The 12,561-nt window shown below is 40.4% G+C and overlaps 1 long non-coding RNA gene across 2 annotated transcripts in view; it reads left to right on the top strand.

Moving 5' to 3' along the window:
• LOC148183595 (uncharacterized) overlaps positions 1-11,092 on the top strand; it is a 168,914-nt gene extending 157,822 nt beyond the window's left edge. For both annotated transcript variants that reach the window (XR_015773454.1, XR_015773453.1), the window contains 2 exons: positions 10,408-10,579; positions 10,895-11,092. This is a non-coding gene — a long non-coding RNA (uncharacterized LOC148183595). The remainder of the gene's footprint in view (positions 1-10,407; positions 10,580-10,894) is intronic.
• Positions 11,093-12,561: the final 1,469 nt, after the last annotated feature.

Raw genomic sequence — 12,561 nt, 5'->3', positions numbered from 1 at the left:
CCTAGGAGAATATGAGTGCTCAAGACAGAGGAAGACCTGCCACTGGGAATGTGGTGTGTGCAGCTAGCTTGCCTGTGGCCACTCTTGAGAGAACAGGAATCAAAATCTAAAAATACTAAAAGCTGAACCTAGAACACAGAGGCAGTGCTCTAGAACTTTCTTTCTCCCCTACCCCTTCTTTCCCAATTTTATACCCCAACAAGAAAAGTAGACAATATTTAAATTAGTTTTAAATTAAGTGTAATATGTTCATAGGAAGTCAGCTGTATTGGAGTGTTGCCACAAAGCTACCTGTGAGCAGGCTCCTCCTTTGTGCACTACACCACAGAAATGATCAACATGTCCTTTCCTGGTTGCTCAGCTAAAGGTAAATTGAGAAAAGGGAAAGCAAGGTAAGAGCCATTTCTGGAGTCTTCAGCAGATCCAGGTGGCTTGCTGGAGGCCATGAAAAGATAGCCTTTTTCTTAAGACTAATATGGTAAAAAGGCTACTTTGAAGAGTAGGTTATTCTGTTTCCATAGAAAAGCAAAAAGGACATTTACCTGTCAGTTTGCCTCTGGGATTATGTGCAGAAGACAACAAAACCCCACACAGAGCTAATTAATGCTCAATTACCCTGGACAGGAGGTGTTTTGGGGGGTTTTTTGTTTGTCTGTTTATTTTGGGTTTTTTGGGGGGGGTGGAGGGGTTTAATTTTTTTTTTTTTTTTTTATTTTTTTAATTTATTCCTGAGTCTCGCTTTCAGCTGGAGCTGAAACCCCAGTTTTTTAATAAACTACCAAAGGCAAATTGAATATTACACCCACTCACCCCCAACAGTTGAACATGAGGAAATTTGCAAAGAGAAAGGGGACATGGAGTTTTCTGTTTCAATGGACCAAAGGTATTGGAATATTGATGTTACACATAGGAATTGAACTTATGTTTTATATTACATTCATTACATTGCAGTCAAGCATTCCTGTAGCTTCAGACAAATAAATAAAGGCTGCTGAGAGAATGACATGCTGTTCATTTAGTGTCTAACAGTGGTAGGTTTGGCCTGTAGGAGCACAGAAGCATTCCCTATACTACCTGAAGCAGGTTTATAGCCTTTTAAAAGAAGACTGTCACAGATTGTGCAGTTTAGCAGATTATTCATGACTCAGTCACTTCATACAGAGCATTGGCTTCTGCTGCCTCTGAGGGTGCTTGACGTCTCCTAAAGTCATGCCAAAAGTATTGCAAGTTGGCCTCTCAGAAAACGAGGCACATTAAGTAGAGACCACATCTGAAAACTTCAGTTGATTTGCTTCACATGAACTTGAATTGAACCTCAACCTTACAAAACAAGGCATATTAAAACATAAAGACAGCTGAATGGTAACCATGACAACACTACTTCCAAAAAACCCAGAGGTATAGCCAACATTTATACATATATACTGCAAGGGATAATACATTCTTTTGTACACTTATTAATACCTGTTCATGTTGTGTGCATGGCTTTTCATCAGCAAAACTGTATGTTACACAGGAATTTCCAGATATTAATTTACCTTTGATGTTTTTTGCTACTCTGATAAGACCCATGCAAAATGAAATTAGTCAAAATGTTCCAAGTTTTAGGCTTGGGTGCAATATGGTCTCAAAATATTGACTCAATTTTAAAAGTCTGTCTTGTAGCAAAATCTGTGCTGCAACTATGTGTTGCATTCCACTGAGCCATAATATTAGTTATTAAATTTTAATTTCTTTTCTAATTGTGACAAAAAGAGTGACTTTTTCTCAATGCTGTATTTTAGGAAGATGAATGCTAATTTTTAAATTAGATTATTATGTTAAATGAACCTTTATTCCATCTAGGAATGCTATTTTTCGGTCTTTGGACTAAAGGATGATTCTTTAGGTTGGGCTCTTGTCAGCACTGATGTAGAGTGGCGCTTTATGTCTCATTTTTAAAACCCATTTCATGCCAACTGGGGTGCATTTTTAATCCTTTTTCTCTAACTAAATTGAGGAATACAGCCCTTTCCGTCAATTTGGAGTGGAATATGTTTAGTTTATTTTGAAATACCCTGCCAAGGGACATTTTCCTAAATGAGTGTTTTCTAATCTTTAATTAGTATCGCAAATACTTTTGCTGCCTGCACATTTTTCCAGTGAAAGGTTGTATAGAACAGTCACTGCATTCTGTATATCCTGTGGGACTGTGTGAGGAGCTACACACTCCCCTTTCACACAGTGAACAAAAGATAAATTCTTGCCTTCTTAAAAGGTCTGAAATGCTAGAACTATAGGTGCAGTCCTGAGGGCTGAATGCTGATGCCCAGACCTTCTTGGGTGGTACCAGGTTAATGCTTGATGCAGGTCTGTGATTCATCTGCCATCTCTTCTTTTGCAATTACATTGCTTTTCTGACATTTTACATATTTACTTCATAGCATGGATACAGTGTTTACTACTTCTTTGGAGACATAATGAATTGCAAACACAATGTCCTTTCCCCCAACAATACTAGAGCATAAATAGTTCAGTCACTATCAACCAGGAGCACTACACATATGTAATTCCTTATATGTTTTTATATGTGTATATGTTTTTATAGATATATATAAGATGTAGAGCATTGACAATGTGCAAACTTAGGCCATTAATGAGTTGGGTACATGTCCTTGGCATCAGCCACTTCTATTACACAGCACACAGAAGCAATAGCTAAGGCAGCCTTAGAGTGCAAAATTTTCTGCTCTTATACTATTATTGCATATCATTCTTAGTTCCACTGTGACAAGCTATGTTAAAGTTTTGCTAACTAGAACTGCAATCAAACCTTTTAATCCGCTCTATGCTTTGGAAACGAGACCTGGCTTGTATCTGGGCTGTCCTCAATAGCTGTGCCTGCAGTCTCAGAACAGTGATTTCAGTGAGGTTTATCCATCCTGCAGGGAGAAACCTTACATATAACCCAGTGTTTGATTTGTCTTGACTTTCCCTGTTGGCTTCTTCCAGGCTAAAGCCAGAATGTAAGCTGACATGTAAGGAGTATGGATAAAATGGGTGCCAGGATTTGACTGTAAACTACTGCCCAAATTAGCATAATGGTATAGTTACTATTAAAACAAATTGCCCAGTGTTGTAAAGAGACCTCCAAAAGTTGAATTTGTGAAGTTCTCATGGTCTTAAGCACAGGGATCTGTTTTTTGCCTTTTCAAAATACAGTGCTTGAAAACAAAAACTTTCATTGCCCTTTCAACTTGCCTATTCCAGAGTTTATGTAGTTTAGGTTTAATTAATTCTGGGATAAAAGGTCTGGTATGTAAGCACCAGTTATGAGTGACAGCTGCAGTGATGATGGCATCGACCTCCCATTGGGTTTTTTTAGTCTGAACTTTCCTTTGCTTAGTGTGTGGAACTTTGTTCTCCTTTAGGGATAGCAGGAATATGTAATCCAAAACATCCCATCTCCATCTGGATGCTCCCCTCTCTTCATCCAGCACTTACTGCATGAATGCTACTGTAGAGGTACCATGAGACAGTCTAAGGGCACAAATGCAGTTCATTCATTGTTCTAGGAACGAGAAATGAAAGAGCAGTGGCCTGGAGGCATTAAGGACAGAAGAATAATGGCATGAGCAACAAAACTCTGTCAATCCCCTTGGTGCATCTGTCCCTCTGGCTTTTCATTCACCCTGGGCATTGCTCTCAGGACAGGAGCCCACACCATGGCAGCAACCCATGTCCATGCTGCTGGCACCATGTCCCCTGCCATCAGCTTCTGTGACCAATGGCCATTCAGGCTGCTCAGCAGGCAGAAGTCCAGCCTGGAACCAGCCATAGCACTGCTGCATCTTTGGGTGTCACCTGCACTAAATGAAATGGCAAGCAAGGCCCTTCCACAGCTATCCAGTGCCATCCTTCGCTCTTTAATGCAGGTGGCCTGAGAAAACTTGACATTGAAAGCAAGATTAGCTGGGATTGATGTGGCTGTGATGCAGTAAAATCTTTAGTGAAATGAGGTTTGTAGCTGCTAATACTCCCCCTTTGCTACCACGCAAAACACCACCACCACACTGCACAACCTGTGCTAAGAGCTACCAGCCCAGCTGTGCAAGGCTCTGCCCTGGGCTGTGCTGCTCACAGTGCCATGCCAGCCTGTCTGGGATCTACTCTAGCTGGGCTTGTGCAAAATCCCTGCTCTCTTCAGTAAGATTTAAATTCTGGTTTGTAGAGAATATGGAGAAATGTTCTGTCTCACAGTCTGCTGTGAAGAATTACTGCTTCCCCACACGATTAAGGTCTTAGTGAGACAATCAGCAAACTGACTTATTTCTCCTGTAAACGGGAAAAGCACATCCCTTACTGCTGCAGAGGTTCCTAAATGAGGCACAGCTGGATGGCTGCCAGTAAAGCCTTAGTATAGTAGTTGGCTGGGGAACAAGGATGCCCTGGCAACCACGTGTTTGTTAGTGAGGATGCTGCATAATTTTTAACAAAGGGTTGTGAGCTAAGGCTGGGGTGGGGGTATAGTGAGGAGGGAGGTCTGCTTCCCAGAGATTTACACGGGAGCTGCTGCAGAGAAGGTAAGCACTCTCCATGGAAAGCAGTGCTGGAACAATGGAACCTTAGATGTTTAAGGCTAAAGAGCCTTTGTTTTGCAGGTGTACTTAACTCTTTCTTCTGTCTGCTTGAAGCTACAAATGTGACAAGCTGCCTCATCATCACAGGACAGATCTAAGGGAAGATTACACTGGCTCCTTTTGAAAATAACAAAAATTAAAGCTCACAGAAAGGGTGAAAAAGCTGGGTTATGAACCAAATTGGTTTGGGCTGTACTAACATATGCTTGATCCCTGATTTACTTTTGTAGTTTCAATCTCTTTGTGTAAGTAAGGGTGTACTACTAGTTAAGGAATAGCTATAATTTTAATTTTTAATTTTAATTTTAATATAGCTACTGATGATTTTTCTTGCTCTCCTAAAAAGCTAGGTCAGGTCACTTCTTGTGTACTGAGAAAGAAAGGTAAGTTCAGACAATTGGTAAGCATCATTTGTTGCTCTCAGTCCGGGGCAAAGGTCTCCAGGGTAAAGGTTTTCATGTTTTTATAAATGCAAACTTCTGAGGAAAACAATAGTGCACAGACAAGTCTCTTAAATAAATCTGCAGAGTACTGTAAGAGTTGAAGCTATTAACTGAGGCCTTGCAAGCATGTTCATTAATTCTGTATACTAATGACAGCCCAAAGCCTACAGCAGATCTCTGTGAGGGCAGGTGAGTTCTGGGGACCTTGTGCAAGTATTCAGCTGGTGGTTCCTCTTCCAAATCTTTGCACAACAGGAACGGTCACTGCTAAGGAACAGATGTGTTTAACATCACAAAAGCTCCAGTTCATTGGGCTGGGGAACAAATTCAGGGGCATATCTCATGTATTTCACAAAGATGGTGTAAATCTTCTTATTTGATAATATTAGTTAATATTTACAAAGTATTTTAAATTCCCAGAGAAATCATTATGAAGTTGTTGTAGACATTATTATTCCTATTACTGTCAGGAACAATATTGTGTTTTATAATCTACACGAATGCTAATTTTGTTTTGTTTCTTAAGAGTACTTATGTGCTTTATAAAATATTGTTCTCTGTGTCCTCTGATCCACGGTAACTTCATAATGATATGAAACATTGACATTTGGGGATTGGTTTTTACTGTCTTTTTTTCATACAGACTTCCATGGAGGATTTGCTAATGGTATATGTGTGTGTTTGAATTAAACCCTTTAATGCTAGGGGAGGAGATCAGTTTGACACGGAATTCAACAGCTGTTGTTTCTTTAAAGAGAAAAGACCTGCTGGATTTAAGTGTGTTTGAGTATATCTGGTTGACTGAACAGTTTCCTCAAGGAAGTATTCATTCAGTCAATGTCCTGAAGGGTTAAGAAAACAGAAACCCATAGTGTTACTGAGTTGTTGTTATGTACGTTGCCAAGGGAACTGTAGCTGGAATGTTTAAATGTGTTGTTTCTCCCCAATCCTACAGGAGTGGAGCTTGAGTGTCTTGGTGTGCCCTAATCCTCACAATTAGTTTCTGTGTGGTGGGGGGCGTGCTTATGGGGCTGATCAGACTAAATACTTGTAGTGACACTGGGTAACATTCCCACCATGCTGGACAGAGTGACTTTAGCATCATATTCATCACTTAGAAGAATCACAACCAAAAGCAGAAAAGGGAGTATATTAAAAGCCTCCCTTTTTGCTTCTCCCTGAAGCCTGTGGATTCCTTTCAGTAATGCATATTATAGAAATTAATGATCTCCAAAGAGATCTTTTTAAGACCTTGGTAAGAGAGATCATGACACTGATTGAATCTTCACTCAGATCTTTAGTATTAGTATTGTTTTGTCCCACATGCTATTTAAGTTGCTTCACTGGTGTAAAGTGGTAGGAACTTTGTTGAAAATGACCATTTCAACAGAGGAAGCAAATTTTAGCCTTGTTTCCATGTAAAGGTTGGGGTCTTGCAATGCAGCAAATCAGTCTGCAGAAAGTCTAATCAAGCACTCTTTATTGACAGATAATTGCTGAAACAAAAATACCTAAATGTATCTGTAGAGGTCAACTGTGCCATAGATTTTTCAAGAAGCTGGGAACAACCCTTCCAAAGCCTTCCACTGAGCCATCACTCCAAAATGTTTGGCCTATTCTACCACCATGTTTTTTTCCTGGGTGGCTGGCAGCACTCAGTTGAGTCAAAACTAGCTGAGCAGCACTCCATCCCTTGTTAAGTCAAACATTTTTCCAAGTACAAACTGACCCACACTTTGGCTGATGTATTTCTTCTGGTATGTGGGAGGATTTGCATCCAGAGGAATGTTTTCACTTTTGTGCTTGTACCCCCTCCTATCACTCAACATGAGGTTTTTAATATGGTCCAAGATAATTCTGTCTTAATGTTCTTTGAACCAAGTCTAGTTGCAGTAGATGTGGAAAACGCAGATTACCTTCTCCTTGCAGCTGCCTCTCAAGTGCAAAAGCTCAGTGCTTTCCCCAAGGCACATTTTCTGAATGTCTTATAATTCTTCTTGCCTCCTAAGCAGGGCCCACATCTTCAGGTGGAGACATCCTGAGACATAGGAAGGTCTCCAGCTGGTCAGTGTTGGGGCAGATTACACACTTTTTATCCACAAAAATCATGTGTACACATCCTGTTGTGATGTTTCCTTTTTTTGTTGATGTTCTTTTCTCAGTATGAAACCATTGATCTATAAGCCAAGAGACCTTTCTTTCTGCATCCAGATAAAACAGTTAGATTAGGCTATGTCATATCCTGGAGTCCTCCTCCAGTTGTCCACACTGGAAGTCACCTGAACTGCAAAACACTGAGGAAGTCACAGTCAGGTCTTGTACTAGTTGATTTCAAAACTTCTTACAAGGTGTATAAAGATTTATAAAAGTTAGGAAACCAAACACAGTGATAGAATCCTGGGGAGTCAGTGCTTCCATCAGTGCTCAGATACCAAGTGTCCTATTTCCACTAGGATCAGAACGAGCGGACAGTGCTAAAGCTTGGGAATGCTGACACCACACATTTGCCAGCTGTGATGAAACCTTGTCATTTAAAATAAAAGAACAAAGAAATAAAAGCCAAAGCTTGATAAGTGATTTCTGTGTCTTTCACTCCGTGACTTTTGCTATTGTGATGCAAAGAAGGACAACTCTATCATTAATTTTTTTTTTATTTTACAATCTGTTTTTGTGCTTTCTGAAATTCCTGCACAAGTTAGTTTGACCAAGCCTTTCTGGACAGTTCTGAAAGTTTTAAGTAGGGCAGCACTGAGGTGCATTGGCAGGAGCTGAATGTGGTTTGCCTACAATCTTGTTGGCTCAGGTTTGTACTTCATCACCCAGGTACCCCTATGTTTTTATTTAAAATAGTCTCTTAGAAGTCTCTTTAGGTATTCTCAGGTCTTGTAAACTGAGTGAAAAACAGAAGCTATGATATGAGCTGTATCCACTATGTAAAAGACAAAGAACCTATTAAAAACCCTATAAAAAGCAATATAACCAAAGTCCTGCACGCCTCAGAAGAGTTAATCCTGCAATGGGTGCTAAACTCCAGAGCCCTAATGATGGGGCAACTCCTTACCTCTCTTCCTTTGCCATCTGCAACCACAAGGTGAGGATGAGCAAAAATCTGACTTTTTCCTTTTATTAGGTGTGGGAAACTTTTGTTTTGGCAGTGCTTTTTTTTGTCATTCACAAAGTTTGTTTTTCTCTTGATTTTTTTTATTTTTTATTTCCTGTCAGAGTGTGGAGGAGAAAGCTGTTCTAGTCTGTAAGTTATGCACCCCTTACAGTGCCCCTTAGTTACACAGCACAAGGAAAAGAGAAACAGAATCCATGGCACCATGCAGAAATGCTGCACTATAGTTTGTCCTGGTTAAACATTTCCAGAAAGGGAATAACACAACACTGTGGAGTTCCTGAATGTCTTTTGACCTTTGTGCTGCAGAAGTGCAGGCATTTAAAGTTAAACTGAAACAGTGCTGGATTCTGGGCAAATTGGTTTCCAGATCAGAGCTGCACAGATCAGAATTATTTCCTTTTCATATTACCACAACGCTATCTCCTCTATACCTGAAATAAGTGGCAACTGGAGCCTTGAAAATCAATATGCAACAGCTGTGTGAGAATTTAATTTGATATAGCTACATGCCCCCATCTTCAGCCAGCTTTCTAGGTCTTTCTTCAAACAACTTATAATATCTACAAATAATGCTGAAATTCTTGTATGTACAGATTTTTTGGTAGTATGTAATTCTGTCATTTTTTACCTTGTCTTCTCCACATGCAGGGAGATGTCAATGGTTATTTGCATTTTTCAAAGCCTGCAAGAGGCAAGAGTTGCATTTTTGGATTGAGTTTGGGACGCAAACTCAACTTCTGCACTTATCTTGTAATTCACTTTATCTTGCCCTGAAACATTTTGGTGAGGGAAAGTGAGCACTGAATCTAGTCAGCTCCTGATAGCTGCTGGGGGTTTCTGCACTCTCCCTCAGAGCATTCATGGCTAGTGGTGCCTAATGACAGAATGGATCAAACCATTAGACTTAAAAAGAAGCTTACATGAAATTTGAATGTGCACCTGTAGTTTGTGAATCTTGTGTCAGCTGCTTCTTCTTTCTTGCAAATATTTGAACCTTGCACATTCCTACATTCCTATGCATTATGATTTAAAGATGCAAGATCACACCGTTTATCTGTTTATGCTTGTCCTTAAAGCACCATGTAGACTTTAAAGCTGCAAGGACTGCTCAAAGCTAACTTTGTCTGTGAGAGGCTGAGTCCAACAAAAATGCTGGATGGTAAACAGGTTCTGGTTGTGCTCAAAATCAACTGCAAGTGGGAGACAACAGGATTTTAATAATGTAAACAAAGAAAAAAGAGTCTATCCACTACAAGTGTATGTTGGAATTACATGGTAGCCGAGAACAAGTTTCCACAGCAAATGTACTATTAACTAACAGAAAAGTTCTTTCTGATTTGTAAAAAATACTAATGTAAACTCTGAATTATGGTTTATCTGCTGTTCTACCTATTAATAACTTTCTATTATGTTCAATTAATTAGTTATTGGAAAAACACGGAGGCCAGCATTCGTACAACGAATCAAACCTTTCAGCACATTCAGATGCAGGGGACGCTGGCACACATCTGCCTTTTCTACCAACAACAGAACAACAACAACCCCAGCTGAACCATGGCCTTTGGTTAGCCCCTGCACTTTTACACTAGGATTTGTTCAGTTGATATAAAATGGTAACTCAGGCAGTCCAAGTCAGCACTACAGAGGGCCTCTATAGGGGAAAACACAGCCCCTAAACAGGCTTCCAGAGTCCCCCCTCAGGTTCCAAGAATGCTGTTTTTACCATCCCTAAGATGAACCCCCCACCAACTTTTACAGAGGCCACCCTCTGCTCACAAAACCTAGTCCCTTTCCCTGAAGGCATTCAGGATCCTTTGAAATGGAAAATTTATGCTGTACTGAAATAGTTCATACTATAACAAACAACTAGTGCCATCATTCTGCTGGTATTCAGAGCGCAATTAAACCTGAACCTCATGTGAGGACTCCATTTGGGGTGGAAGGTGGTGCTGTGGGGAGGACAGGCAGCTCACCCCAAGAATCTTTCCTACTGCAGCAGGTTTTAGTGCTTGTCCTCCCTGCCCCTGCAGTGAACAGCCCCCTTCTCCCTCCCCACATTTACACGAGGCATGGGGACTTGTGGGGGATTATATAACTTATAGGTCAATTTGTTGTTCGGGCAGAAGAATGTGCTATGTTGGCCGAAGCTGTTTATTTGCTTAAGTTCTCAGAGTTCAATGAGGTCATTTTCTCATCTTCCCTGTGTTTTCTGTATTTTCCACAGACCTGCCAGCCTCAAACAACACCCTCTTTCTTCGCATTAGAAATGGAAACACGTCCTCTGCAGGAATTTTCCACTTAATAGCTCCTGCTTTCCTACCGGGGGCCTCAGTGCACCACCACTGCAATGCTGTATTTCTTTCCACTGCAGTTTGACATTTTGCAGCCAGAACAAGGTACGGCATTCACTCCATCCTGATTTTTGAAAAACATATCTCTATAGGCCCACAGAATGCACCCAGCGCAGCAATCACCAGGGGAAAATGGCAAAGGTATTTAAACATCTTTACATGTCACCAAGACTATGACACTGTCTGGTAAAAACGCTCATTTATACAGTTGCTTTTCCTTACTCCCCATTCCTCCCCCCTCCAATCCTTTATAGACACACACAGACACCAAACCTCTGCCCTACTCTCCCATCCCCAGCCACTCTCTCATTTTACACTTGTAATTGTTTGCCTTTGTGAATTATTTCCTTTGCATTATAGCTGCAAACTGTGTATCAGGTCCTGACACTGTGAGGAGCAGAAATGCACATTGCAGGTAATCAGAGCAGTAAACAAGGAGCCTGCTTTAAAATGCACCAAGTGACCTGTCTGAAGGCAGCAATATTTGCAGATTGTTTACTGCTGAGATCCAGTGATGTCGCTGAAATGCAGCAGCTTGAAGACTGGAGCAAAATGGGATCTCAGGCACTCGGTCAAGCACAACCTGTAATTTTTTTATTTATTGTTCATGTTCTGCTTTTTTTTAAAGTTAGAGCTGTATTATAAATTATTAAAAGCTGTTTTCTAAAAATCTCTTTGCTGTGTCTATGAAAAAAAACCAAAAAACCCTAATTCCTTTAGAGGAAGAAAAATGAATGGAAGTAAACATGTTTATTGCTAGAAGGAAGGTTTCCCCTGTCTGCGCAGTGGTAGAGTCTCAGACAGCAAGGTCCCAGTAGGTCAGACTGGCACATTGAATTGCGTATCAAATGAAACTGGTATTCTGGAAAAAGGGTGGAAAGAGGAAGAGGGGTGTTAGTGAGGAGGTTGCTCAGGCCAGGAGGGTGGGCCACTGAAAAACAACAAGCTAAAAAATAGGCTTGATGATTTGCAGGACACCTAGGGTATTTCTTTCAGGGGGTATTACTTCCACTTTTAACCAGGAACAAGAGCTAGAAGAAAAAAAAGCGGCAGGAGCTGACAGCTTTGTGCTGATCAAAGGGACGGAGCATTGAATGCCTTCTTTTGCTAGCTATTTATTAGAGAGAGAGAGAAGGGCTCCTTTGCCATTCTACTTAGGAGAGAAGGGATTAAAGATCAAAAAAAAAAAGGAGGGGGACCAGCATGGGTTCTTTGTTCAGAAAATATTTCTCTCTTTTTTTTACGGTGTGTCGTGCTGTCCACTACAAGACAAAAACACCTTTTTTTTTTTTTCTAGTCTTATTCTCTTTTCTCACTGACCAAAATTTCTAGTGATAAACAATTCCAGTAGCTTTTTTTTTTTTTTTTTTAATAATGTAAAGAAGGTCCCCTTTGGGAAACTTAGTTAACTGTCTTTTAGCCTGATTAACCTAGGAAATAAAGTTTAAATGCACTGCTGGGGTTCTATTAGGATCATCAGTTCATACAGATAACAGCAAAAGGTGTTAAAATGCACTTCACTGGTGCAAGTGATCTCATGTTATAAAAATGATTATCCCCAGCAGAACAGGGAAGGATTAAGGGGCCACGTCTACATCTGGGAAACTCCATAAGTGTTTTATTAGCATTAGTACATGTATTAATCACACAGGCACAAAAAAAGACCCTTCAGGATGGTGGCAAATGGCACAGTGCATTAAACATACTCCCTTAAGTCAGTGGAATGTGAGCATCTTTATTCCTAGAGTTGCAATAAAGCTGTTAAGTAGTATGAATGAAGTTGGGGAAAGCCTGCTTGTATAATTGTGGATCACTGTGGATTACCTAAAAAAAGAGACTGCGTCCAAAGTAAGGCACTCCCATTGCAGAGACTTTGAGGAAATGTGGGGTAAATTTAATGTTCCAGCCTCAAATCAGTTGAACTACACTGTACTGATGTTTGATCGCAGTGACCTAGCTGCTCATTTATATTCTGATTTCTGTTACATAGGACAGAAAGGAATAGTCTGTCCATGTCCCATGCTTCT

The sequence above is a fragment of the Pseudopodoces humilis genome, chromosome 11 (assembly GCF_049639895.1).
Source record: "Pseudopodoces humilis isolate 2021_Gansu_Grassland_sample_001 chromosome 11, ASM4963989v1, whole genome shotgun sequence".
In the NCBI taxonomy this organism is placed as follows: Eukaryota; Metazoa; Chordata; class Aves; order Passeriformes; family Paridae; genus Pseudopodoces; species Pseudopodoces humilis.
The sequence above is the reverse complement of the archived record's forward strand: the minus strand, read 5'-3'. Positions and strand labels throughout refer to the sequence as shown.